The 12,407-nt window shown below is 46.2% G+C and overlaps 1 long non-coding RNA gene across 2 annotated transcripts in view; it reads left to right on the plus strand.

Moving 5' to 3' along the window:
• LOC144178858 (uncharacterized) overlaps positions 1-12,407 on the plus strand; it is a 723,527-nt gene that overhangs the window by 350,912 nt on the left and 360,208 nt on the right. For both annotated transcript variants that reach the window (XR_013324071.1, XR_013324072.1), the window contains exon 2: positions 2,545-2,577. This is a non-coding gene — a long non-coding RNA (uncharacterized LOC144178858). The remainder of the gene's footprint in view (positions 1-2,544; positions 2,578-12,407) is intronic.

Raw genomic sequence — 12,407 nt, forward strand, 5'->3', positions numbered from 1 at the left:
CAAATCCAGTAAAAACAAATTCAACATTACAAATCTCCCCCGGATGCATTTAGGCGGCATCCGAACCGTAATACCATCCAAAATGGATTCATGACCTTTTCCTGGGAACGCCAAATGTTAAGAAAAAACTAAGAAGAACTGAGACGTTGCTTCGATATGCAGGAGCGGGAAATGGCGTTGACAGGCGCCATAAATCAGTCACCGTACCTTACCTCAGGGCAGTAACGTGATGAAACGATGTCATCTTACGTTTAACTTAAGTCGTGTTTGTGAAACGAGTCGCAAACAAACGCTAAAAAAGTAACAACAACGGCGCTCTTGGTGCTCCGCCGGGGCTTATTTTGAGGAGAAAAAACACAGAAAAACCGCGAACAATAAGCGTTTAAGTGCAAGTGAACGCATCATTGGGCACGCAGGAACGTCAAAGAATGTCAGATCTGTCAGCCCAACCACAAGTTCTTTCTTCCCAACTGAATCGAACAAAAGGAAACCGTATCCGGGTCACTCAATATTTTTGGAGATTGATATCTCTCTCACGTTTCGGCAGCGGCTGTGGCGCGGCTTCGCGAAGAAGGCCAGCGTTTACCCCTCCTTCCGTTGCGAAACACACCTTACGTGTCCAAACGTGCAGATGGGTACGGGCGTGCGCCAGAAGAACACCTAAGTAAGCGCGGAAAAGGAGCGAAAATAACAACGAGGCACGTCAAAAATACTGTGGATGGTCGAAGCGATGGTAAGGGAATTGGCGATCGGTATGCCGACACCGGTGCCAAAGAGAAATTGGCAACGGCGAACACCTGTCATTCCGGACATTGATAGATTGAAGGCGCACACCAGAGTAAAGATAAATGAATTTATTTATTTATTGTTTTAGAGGAAAGGATAGAACGCAACGGTGAGACAGACGTCTCATCGCTGTGTTTTATCCTTCCTGAAGGAATATGTCGAGAAACTACGCGTAGTAAGAAAAGAGCCCTTTAACGAGTATACCGGAGAGGGTTTCAAACCCATCTGAACGCAGGCTAGGAAGAATCTTTACAAGAACTCTGGCGTCACTGCTGCCTTTCAATGCCCTTTAACCCCCTTTTCCTTCTCTTTTACACAATCCTGCTTCCTCCTAACCTACACCACACCATTGGGATACAACCCACAACTGGGGCGGGGCGGCTACAGGTCGAAGTGTCGCTTATATCGAGCAATTATTTCAGCGGTATGGCTTTAGAAAGCATTCGCCCATCAGTAGCCCTCGTTTCCAGACCTTTTCCGCCTCGGCCACGTAACTGCCTGTTTTCTATCCCCCGCCTACCTCCCAGGCTCTTCCCCTATCTGTCTCGCTCCATCCACAATAACCAGGGTGGAGGATTGCTGAATCCAATTTAGTTTCCCAACGTTCCATCTGATGACCCGTTATCTGTTGGGACCTTTGTTATGGTGGGCCTGGGTTGCTCCGGAACCAAAACCACCAGGTCGTGGTTTTCCAAATTCCATAAAGTGCAATGCAGTGGGACTTGTCTTGCCTCCAGCCGAAGGCTGCAGGGACTTTGAGGACGTGGGCCCGTCAAAGGAGGACGAACCGCTTGAGAGCTCTTATGATTGTGTCTCGTCCTTGCAGCGGGCTAGCTAGCAAAGACCACGCTACTTGTGCGAGCTTCATCAAGGCTGAGGATGGTTCTTCTGAACCTAATGCTTCGGCTACGGCTTCGTGGGCTCATGCTTCCCCCTTTTTCTTGAGAGACGATGGACGCTGCTTGAGGGCCCCTAAAGCGGCTGGGCTCTCTTTATTCCGAGGAAACCTGCTCTAGGACCGAGAAGAGGTAGGCGCCTGACTGCACCAGTCGAGGAAGTATATCCGGGAGCTAATAGCATAAATGTGCGGCCCATTCCAAACAGCCAGTCTGAACGGTCGTCAAAAGCTGTGGTGACTCCTTCTTTCAGTGAGGAAAATGATTAGCTGGTTCTTATGAATAACTCCGCAGTAGTACACGTCGCCCTACTTAAAATAGTGGGTTTAAGGCATAGACGCAGGCAGTATCAGCTGTTCGGCTTTTTCAGAGTAATTCTACAGCCATTACGGCCATTCAGGAGACCAAGCTGTCTACTAGTGATCATGAGGACACGCAGGCAGCTCTCCAGCCCTCTTTTTGTTAACCACTCAGTTGGCCTATCAGATGGCTGCACGCGATTGTTGTTGATGGCAGAAAGGATGAGAACAATTCAGATGCAAAGGCAGTTCTGAGGAAGGAGACAGGAAAGCAAAAGATTGAAGAACAATTCAGATGCAAAGGCAGTTTTGAGGAAGGAGACAGGAAAGCAAAAGATTGAAGAATGCAGGTGGCAAAAGATGTCTGGCTGATTCCCCCTGATTGGTCAATGCGAGGCCACCATCTGCGGGAAGCTGCCCGAAACGGGGTGGGGAGTGGGGGGGGGGGGGAGGGGTGGTCTTTATTGGCGAGGCAGAATTCTCTCGCTGATTATGCACCGTAGCTGACATGCTCTGAGCAGTATTGTTAAACATTCTTCTTACTGACCTTTTTTATGTTGCAGGGCTTACTTCAACATGGGCAGGATACGGTGACGGTGAGTGGTGACTTCCTAAATTTTTTTTTAGACTCGTCACCTGGATGCGATTCGGGGCTCCAAAAGCAGCACGCGCTGTTTTGTAGTTTTGCAGGTGTTTCAGGTGTCCTGGAAGAAATTTGGTGCCTGCTGTGTGGTGCAGTCACGAAATTTATCCGAAAAAGTTATCTTGCTCTCAAAATATTCTCAGTTGTTGGAGCCTGTGGCGTTGGTTGATTGGTTTGTTTCTTGTCCGCTGGCAGCGCCAGAAAAATGGAGGCCAAATAACATGATAGCCAATTAAACACCCTTAGAAATGAGTACGAGAAAAACGGGAAAAATAATTCACGAGGCGGAACCCCTTCTTTTGGGAAATTGAAGTTAGCCCTGACCGTATGATTTTCCTGCAGCTCTCTAGATAAAAGCGGCATTTTTGTGCGCACCAACTAGATTTTTGGCTATTTCTAGAATATACTTTACTCACCCCCGTGACTACTAATCTAGAGCATCAGTAGATTCACCAAGCAATAAATTACATATAATTACTGTGCATTAAAATAGATTGAACTATAGCAGCAAAGCGGATGGGACGAGTACTGTACGCATGCCCTTTTCTAACATCGTGCAAAATATAATGAATAATCTCTCCACTGCTCACATTCATTGAACTGTCAAAGGGGTTGTTGCCCTGTCAAGCCGGCACAGAACCATTATTGTTTAAATCAACAATTTTTTCAATAAAGATTTTATCTGACGCGACTTTTCCGAGACTGTCTGCGTGGTCGTCCTCAGTATGTATATTCTGTACGGATTGGGAGAAAATTTGTGGCATAATTTTATGACAAGTGTTCGTGAAGTTTGTTAATTATCCTTTCCTATGGAAACGTTCTGTTGCTGAAGGTTGTCATTGTAAAGAAAATACGATCTTCTGATCGGCGCACCTAATCATATCACTACAAGTCACACCTACCCGCCTTTCTTGTTATCTTTGGGGGGTTCGGTTTGTTAAAGATTTTTTTGGAATAGCAGTGAGAGTAGCAAGCGCCTATGGTCTTTTCTGTGGCCCTTCCGGTGTTTCTTTAATTGGGAAACGTAAGAGCTTCCTAATCCCAGCCCCATTTGGGATTCCACAGCAAAGCGAGTAAGGGCGCATTAATTAGGTCACCCCAAAATCTTTCTCCAGGATTAATGACATCCTGTTGTCATACTGGAGAATGAACAGATACATTGGCGAGTGAGCACCACGCGAAGAAGGAAACGGCTTTCGGGCAAACTGGCACGAGATCCACCAAAAAAGTACAGTGAGCTGTTACATGTAGTAAGCGAAAAGGCCTCACTCGGCCGGTGAATTAATCATCCTCGTTTCGCAAACCCTGCTGACGATATCGCGATTTGAGCTTCAGCTTCGTTGTTATCGTGCTTATGGGCTTAACGCCAGGCCCCCTCTTTGAAGCTAGCCATGTGACCTCCCTATGGACTGCTTTGCTTACGCGGTCGGCCCTTTTGCTAGCACCGTCGTTATAATAATTTGTCGCGCATCGCAGTGAGGTCTCTGCGATAATGATTACATTGACGTTAGCCTAGTTCGTGCGGGGAGAAGGTCTCCCAAAGGGCATCGCAGCATTCCGGGAAATTACTAGTAAAGTACCCTCGTCACTTAATACTTACGAAGCTATTCGTTCCTCCCAACATTTGTATAACGCTTGGTGCAATTTCTTGCTAAAATGAGCATAGACAAACGCTTTTAAGAATGCAGACGTTTAAAGTGTGGTTGTCATGTTTTTCTACCCGTGTTGCCAGCCAGAAGCAACCACTTCTTACATAAAGCACGCGCTCATACTCTCGACTTACATCTGTGCTAGCGGGGTCCTTCCCTCACCTCTGTCTATGAGCCTGCAATATCAAGAGTGATGAGAAATGTTTTTCTATGAAAAATACAAGTAATTCCCTTCAGCCTGCAAGTTATGTACGCTTCATGGTGTGGTTTGACCTCTAGCGCTCAAGGGTAAAACTGGTCACCCCGCGAAGACTTCCCAGGTAGTGTAGTGTAGTTTGCGCTATAAAAAGCCAGTCGTTATGAAGACCATAACAACAAACGGCGGTGCCTTAGGAAATGCATTTGCGAAGGACATGCAGCGGGAACTATCTGGGTAAAAAGTTTTGAGCTTGACAAGAATCACTGGTGGCACTTACGCGCATTTAAAGGGAAAACATTTTGGCAGTACGAATTGCTGAATCTTCTGGGAGCCCCTGAAGCTAACTCTCATGTTCTGTGGCCAATCCCACTGAGTGGGTAAGGGTGAATTGTGGGTGGATATGTTGACGTTGCAGCCAGATGGCAATTGTTAACGAGGCCGTGACCTTCCGTCGGGAGCGGTAATTGTCATTGACAAATCCTTTTGATTGGGTATGCTACCAGCCTGAAGACTGTTCGGAACCCCTTACTAAGACTGTACGAATCTGTATTACGGTAGCTTTATGGCACCAGCTTGGCCCACACGCGATGTAGCGTTAAATTCCTTTCGAATTCAAAAAGTGTAAGCTCATTTATGTGCTCCGAGGATTTGTTTTTCACTTCCTGGCACAATTTCGTTCATACTTTTTGTTCTTCAAATGCAGTGGTTCTGTTGGCGTCGACTTAGAGTAGGTGTCAAGTCACTTACCCGTCCCTGCGCGTTCCTTCGTTCAGTTCTCTTGCCGTGAATGTTTTTTAATGATTGTGCGCGGATTTTCTGGTAACATTTTACAACGCCAGGTTACTCGTCCTTATAGAACACAAGATTTTGAGTTAGATGTAGCCCGCAAGTGCTGTATTAGAGAAAGGAAACCAAGTCGCGCGATAAATCATCCTCAAACCCTCTAACTTCCAAAACAATCAGGACGTCCTGTCACCCGCCACAGTTTCCTGCTCCTCCGACAGACACACATCCATCACAACATGGGGGCAAATTGTGTACTACGGTACGTGGTTTACATGAAATAGCTGGCCAGCTGTGTAGACCGCTTTGAGAGGTTACAAGGCAATTGTAGCGTCAGTTATTAGCACAGGACTTCCAGCATATGTCGAAAATGCAATTACATTTCGTATTGAACGTCAAAAGTTCTTTACACGTCCCCGCGGTTTTCTTCGATTTTAGAACATGGATAGTAAAACGATGAGTTGTGTTAGGTGCCACGTTTTAAATATATACACACTTTACCTAGAAATCAAGGCCAACAGGCGTCACGCAGTGGACATAAATTTTCGTATTCCAAGTGCAGAAATATGCCAAAGAGTTCTGCAAAATTACCTTGCTCAGTCGGCTTTTACAACAAATACCTTGCTTTTAATATTGCCTTTGAAAAAACAGTTCTGATGTGTTAATGGCAAAGGAAACCAAATTTTGTCTGATGTTGCTGAGTATGAATTTCACTAAGACAAGCCGCCAAGGGGTCGACGATGCTACAAACGAATGCAGGTTGCAAAAGACTTCGTGTGTTGTAATGGAGGGTGGATCACTTGACAGGGTGCCGTAATCGCTGACGAAATGCACTGCGTTTGATTTTGGCCCACTGCTATTTCCAGAACTGCCATAATGACGGGTGGCTACACAACGGTATCTCGTTCAATTGCCCGCACGTGCAAAGGGCTGATCTCCACTTTCGATAAGGTTAAGATTAGAAATAGCATGAGAAACCGTAATTATTTTGGTCTTTGTACGGGCAGGAAATAGTCCCCTTTCTTCCGACCGCGTGCCCAAAATAGCATCTTGAGGCATCTCCACTCGGGAAATACCAACTCCTGTATTCAAACAATATGCTTAGTGCTATAAAAGCCTCATCTCCGCAAGTTTGTTTGTTTGTTTGTTTTATTGTTCACTGAAAAAACAATGTTCAATAGCGGTCTGTCTTGGTGCCAAGGCAAGAGGCGGCACTCAGTAAAATGATGAGAAAGCGTTTCTATTACAGTAAAGAAGTTATAGGATGCTTGCACTCACGCGCAAGGCTTGAATGGCGAAACTGTTGGAGGTGAGCATTGCCGGATACATACTTAAGATTCAGTATCTTACATCGAAGAGTTCGTCGTCTTTTTTGCAGTGAGTGGTGGATGCAAAGTCATCCTCAGCCTTGTAGACTTCCATCAGCTAAACTGGCGAAGCTAGAACTAAGTCGCGCAAGGCTTAAATTATAGCGAAGCAGCAGGCTTTCGTGTTGCGGGAACACTGAAGGACATATCACGGCGCCTTTGTACAAGTTTGAAATTGTTTATTTACGTGTTCCGCCCTTTCTTTGCACTGTGCTAGTAGTAGCCATCGTCGTATCCATTGATACCGTCGCGTTCCTCATGCGATGCAATGCATGCGCTGTAGAGCTTGACAGCAGCACTGCAGTTTGTTTTCCTCAAGCCACTTCGCGTGCCGGGAACGCTCCGGGCTAGCCACGAGGCACGCGACGAGGGCTCCGCATTTTCTTGATATTTTTTTCCTGTAACAACGCACTTACAGCTTGTATACCAGTTCTGCTATTCAAACACGTTCGACATCGCTCGCGTCTTCAAACCGCGTTTGTCTCCCATCTCCCTGAGAGAAGTTCGTACAGCAATCCAACAAGGGCCCGTTACTGCGCACTGTGGCTCCTCACACCCCGTTTATGATATTCTAGATCCCCCTATTGCGGAAATTCAGCCTCGGAAAGAAATATTTTCTGGTTTTTTCTTCCCAAGTGGGTAGTAAGAAAAAAGGGGACAGCCTGCAATGACAACTGCCTTAAAATTTCGGAGACGACGATCCGGAAATAAGCGGAGGGAGTATAGGAAAGGCAAGAGGACAAAGAAATGAACTAGGCGGGAGAAAAGGGCGGGATATTTAAAACAAATCGACACGATGAATGCCTTTTTATGGCAGCCCCGCTTTGTTCTCGGAGGTTCGCAACCCATCGCCCACGTTCACATACACTGGTAGGCCTTTCCACCCAATTTAGTCCCATCCTTGCTTTTTTTTTGTTCTTTGTTATACCAATGTTGATCAGAGCGCCATTCCTTCACACGCTCGCTTAGCTTCTCGCACGAACCGGAAGGAACACTTCGGGATACAATTCTCATCAGAGGATGCACTTTTTACTTTTTCTGGCGTTCATGTCAAAGCTGTTTTTTTCTTTAATCGAGCACGGAGAATAAATAAAAAGAACATAGAGACTGATATTGAAAGGAAGCACGAATCAGACACGGGCAATGGGACCTGAGGGGTCCGAATAGAGATAAGCCCTTTTATCCCCCTCAGCGAAAAATATATAAAACGGACGATTCATTTTTATGAGGGATTTAGGGAACACTGGTGTCCTACGGCCACATTTCTTCTGCCTCATCCCACTGGGCTTTAAATGAACGCATCGCGATTGCTTTTGATGAGGGAGCGCTCATGCTCCCGGAGAAGATGGTGCAGCTGAAGGCAGCACCACTTCACCCACTATAAAAATGTGTGCTATGTTTCTGGGTGATCCTGCGTGCCGTTGTAGGGACGACAGAGGGAGCGGTAAAGTCATTGCACAGTTCTCGCTTCGAAGCAATATATGCCTAACCCCGGAAGTTCTCGTTCCGGTGAAGCCGTTTTATTCGGTGCCGTTCCGGCGTTCCTTTTCGCCGCTGCGGACCTCTCTTTGACAAATTTTATTTGCCAATGTCTCATCTTTGCGCACGCGCACATGAGTTGTTGCCCGGTCATGCGTGCACGTGCGGGGAGTGGAGGAGGAGATGTAGGGGGGGGGGTGGAAGGGGCACCTGTAGCTATAGACTTTATAAACTCACTGATGACATCTCCGTGAGGCTTACACCTGGAGGTCAAACAGCCGAATGCGACCTGTCTGGTGTATTCACTGATCGACCGGTTTGGGTTGTGTGTTACACAGGCAGTAAGACGCCTACGACGCGGCAGGAAAACAGATGTCCCCACGCTTGTTCGCAAGAATAAATCTCGAGTCTTCCCGAGTTTCATTCCGCTGAATGGCTAGGAAGTATGACCAATCGCCAATTACAAACAAACGTGTTTTGTTTCGTCCACTCCGTCGACTACGCCCAGCTTCTCAAGTTATCCCTCTTCACACCATGGAAGAGCACTAATTTTATATCTACCACATCATGGTTGTAGTTCCCTATTGACTAAAAAAAACACTGCCAATAGCGGTACTTATACCGCAAAACGTTTCGCTAACTTTCGTTCAGCCCAAACGACCCTCGGCCGCCTTTTTTCTTGGGTACTGAAGGCCGCTGTAATAAGTTCCAGTTGGTTCTCACAAGTACTCCAGCGCAGCATGCACTTTGTGACCAAGTTTAACGATGGGCCGAAGTCGCTTCTCTGGAAGATAATTAAATCGAAGCTTCCTTGGTCCCACTGGTAGCGGTGTCGTAACCAAACCCCCCGAAGAAAGCCAACTTTACACAATGGGAGGGCACAAGATCATGATAATGACACCAGAAGAAAAAACACTTCCCCTGGTGAGAATAGAACTTGGTAATTGCGCTTTATAGAGCCGACGTGTGTCCCATTGCGCCTTCATCGCATTCGTGTCGCTCAGCATTTTATTTGGATTCGTAGCGCGGTTTTTGGCTTTGGACTTTGGCTTTGGACAAAGAGTTAATTTTGGCTGCTCGATTGCTTTAGCGTGCTTGGTACAGCTGCTTTCCTTCTCGCTTACTTTGTTTATTTGGTCACTCCAGGCTGTATGTGTTATGGCTTCCTTTAAGGGCCGTTCTCGCTCAGTTCGGTGGTTACTTTTTCTCAGCGATTGCTTCGATTTTCGCTGCCATCCTCAACGCTGCTCTGTTTCTCGACCGATTAAGCAATCATTTCAGATACCAGTCATAAACATCATTAATCATTGTTTAGAGTGCTACAAAAATCATCGATCAATTCCGAGGCAGTTCTTCTCCGATTGCAGTCAAATGTTCTGTCTGGTTTCATCTTTACCTAAGCAATGCTTAGTCTTAGTTTCGTTTTTCTTCTTGTTTTTGTATTGATATCCTGTTTCTCTTTGGCGGAGGTTGGAGCTTTCTTACGTTGAAAAAAGAGCAGGACTCGCAAAGTAGACTTCATATGGATGCGCCGATGCTTCAGATGAAATAAACTTGCTTGCCCTTCGGAGGCTTTCGTCGTTTTCTATGAGCGTGTAGCCACTCGCCGACAAAATCCGCTCACAACCTTAGCACACCAAAACGTGAACAAAAACTCAAGGAGGAAAAAAGGGTATGGAGGAAGAAGGTCGTCCCAGTTGCAACGACAGTTTTGGCGCACTCCGGAGTTATTCAAATTTGTATCCCCGTGATGTGAGAAGGTTACGAAAATAAGGGAGAAGGCCTGAAAGAAGGGTGCGCCTGAAGGGAGAAGGCCGGTAAAGATGGTCAAATGTATAAAAGCAGCTTCTCCTCAGGAGAACTCTCCAAACTGGATTTCGGAACTTTACACTCCGGCATGCCAACACACGCGATTAGGGCCCTTCAGTTGTGCTCTCCAACTCGCTCGGGTGTCGGTAACTTCACGAGCGTTCTTTTACGTTGTCAGTTGCCGCCCGCTTCAAATTACGTATACATTACCTCAGAAAGTTCTCCCCCTACCGCTCCTAATAAAAGCAGATCTACAATCAATACTAAACAGAAATATACACAAAAAACAACAAAAACGGTCAAGGAAAAAAAACAAATAATTCAACTCCGGCAGAATTCACTGATGGGAATTCAAGAAAGAAGGCGGACGTAACTCTTAGCACGAAACAAAACTAGAGCTGCATGTTCTAATTTTGATCGTATGATTCATCGAAGCCATAGCACAATGATGAATCTTTCGTGAAAAAAAAGCATCCCACAGCCCAATGCTGACATCCAATTCCCGTCATCTATTCTTAGTGAGACCCGCCGCGGTGGCTCAGTGGCTAAGGCGTTGCGCTGCTGAGCACGAGGTCGCGGTTTCGATTCCCGGCCGCGGCGGCCGCTTTTCTGATGGAGGCGAAAAGCAAAAACGCCCGTGTGTACGAGATTTCGGCGCACGTTAAAGATCCCCAGGTGGTCAAAATTAATCCGGAGCCCTCCACTACGGCGCGCCTCATCGCCTGCGTTGCGTCGGCGCGTTAAAACCCTACAATCAATCAATTCTTAGTGAGTACGAAGTACATAAACCGGGTGTCTGGTTGCAAAACTGGTCTCAAACGTTCAACAAACATTCAACGCTTCGCATAAACATCCTACGCAAGAAATACCCTGTAGCTATAAATGCTGCATTGACATATGCTACGCCATACTATGTTTAAAATGATATGTAAACGCCTGAGTTATCGGGAATCTTTTGTGTTTCGCTTCTGTACCATACAGACCCACATGGCCGGACGGAAAACTGCAAATTCGCATAGTCTAATAGCAGGATGGGGCTTATGGGTGCACCCCTCGTTTGAACGACCACCTTTGAATTACCCTCCAACATTCCCTGACGTGAACAATTAGAAGAAAAAAATGTTAAATACCGCTTTTCAGCCCAAGGGTCTGCTAAGGATTCAGATAACATATGTATCTGACTTTGCTGTGTCGACCAATCGACTATTGCGCTGTTATCGACTGGTCTCAAAATCTGGTGAGATTAGAAATCACTGCCGCCCATGATTTAAATCATTCGTGTGGATGCGTTATGCTCGTTTTGCAAAATAGAAAGAAAACATGTAGAGATATCCCTCTTTATTCCCACAACTGCAGTTTTATGCATGAGCATAGAAGCTCAACCAGCGAAAATCTGCGCAATATCTGTCTGGAGACTCGGAGACGCGAGTACGAACAATAGTGCTGCGCGAGCACCGAACTTGCGAGAACGAACAATAGCCTAGCGGAGGAGAGGCAGAACGCGGGATGTCAGCACATGCCACGCGTGCATGCTTGTACCTTCTCGCGCCGGGAAATACGAACAATTGTAGAAAACACGATAAAAATAGACAAAAAAAAAATGCGGTCAGTCATTATTTCAACCATACCTATTCTTAACCTTCCAGTTCGCCCCATCAGCCATGGGAGCAATCGCCTATACAATTTTTTGGAACTACAATCAGCAATAGCCTTGCTCTTCATAGAGAAGTAATTACGTCCATGCGAGGCAAACTGCAAAGTCAATTTCAATAGCCAAGAATCGCCTTTTTCTGTCCGCGACAACGTAAGTCGTTTCGGCTTAACTTCACGTTCGCGTAATTTTCGCCTGGGCAGCCTTTCGATTTACGCTCAGAGAATTGCCGTCATGAAGTTGGTGTGCGTGCGGCGTCAAGATGAAAAAGAAACAAAATAACGTCGAAGCAAGTGCACTAAGTACGAACAAGAATCGCAATTAATTAAGGGGCCTCCCTTTACTTCGATGCAGAGTTTGCGAAGCATCGTAGAGAAGGGCTTCGTAAATCGACAAGGCTTTCAGGAATGGGAGACGAAGGAGAATAAAGAAAAAAAAAATGTTCGGATGGCACTGGAGAACGCCTTGTGCTGGAAACGCGACCGCCTCACGCCGACATGGTGACGATGCAATTAGAGGCTTCTTGAGAAGCCGCTTTGAGAAGTTTTTGCGTAAAAAAAAAGAGATATCCAGAAAGCGTCCGCTATGGTTAGCACTTTTTTTTTCTAAACACAAGCGCGACTCGTTCGGGACTAGCCGTGATCTGTAAATGATCCCTCACGCTTTTTAGAGTCTGCAGCAGTAGGGCGAAGGTTTCGCTGGAGGCTTTGATGTAAAGATGTAAAGGGACTACTTTTAACTTTCCTTTTTGCACTCGTAGTGTATCTGCGGGTCACAAGAGAAAGAAAAGGGTAAGACCTCCACGAGAGGCTTAACAAAGTTTCGGGTCGGGAAGAGTGAACCGCA

This window comes from Haemaphysalis longicornis, unplaced genomic scaffold (genome assembly GCF_048455015.1).
Source record: "Haemaphysalis longicornis isolate Haplotype H1 unplaced genomic scaffold, Haemaphysalis longicornis Haplotype H1 scaffold_4, whole genome shotgun sequence".
Lineage (NCBI taxonomy): Eukaryota > Metazoa > Arthropoda > Arachnida > Ixodida > Ixodidae > Haemaphysalis > Haemaphysalis longicornis.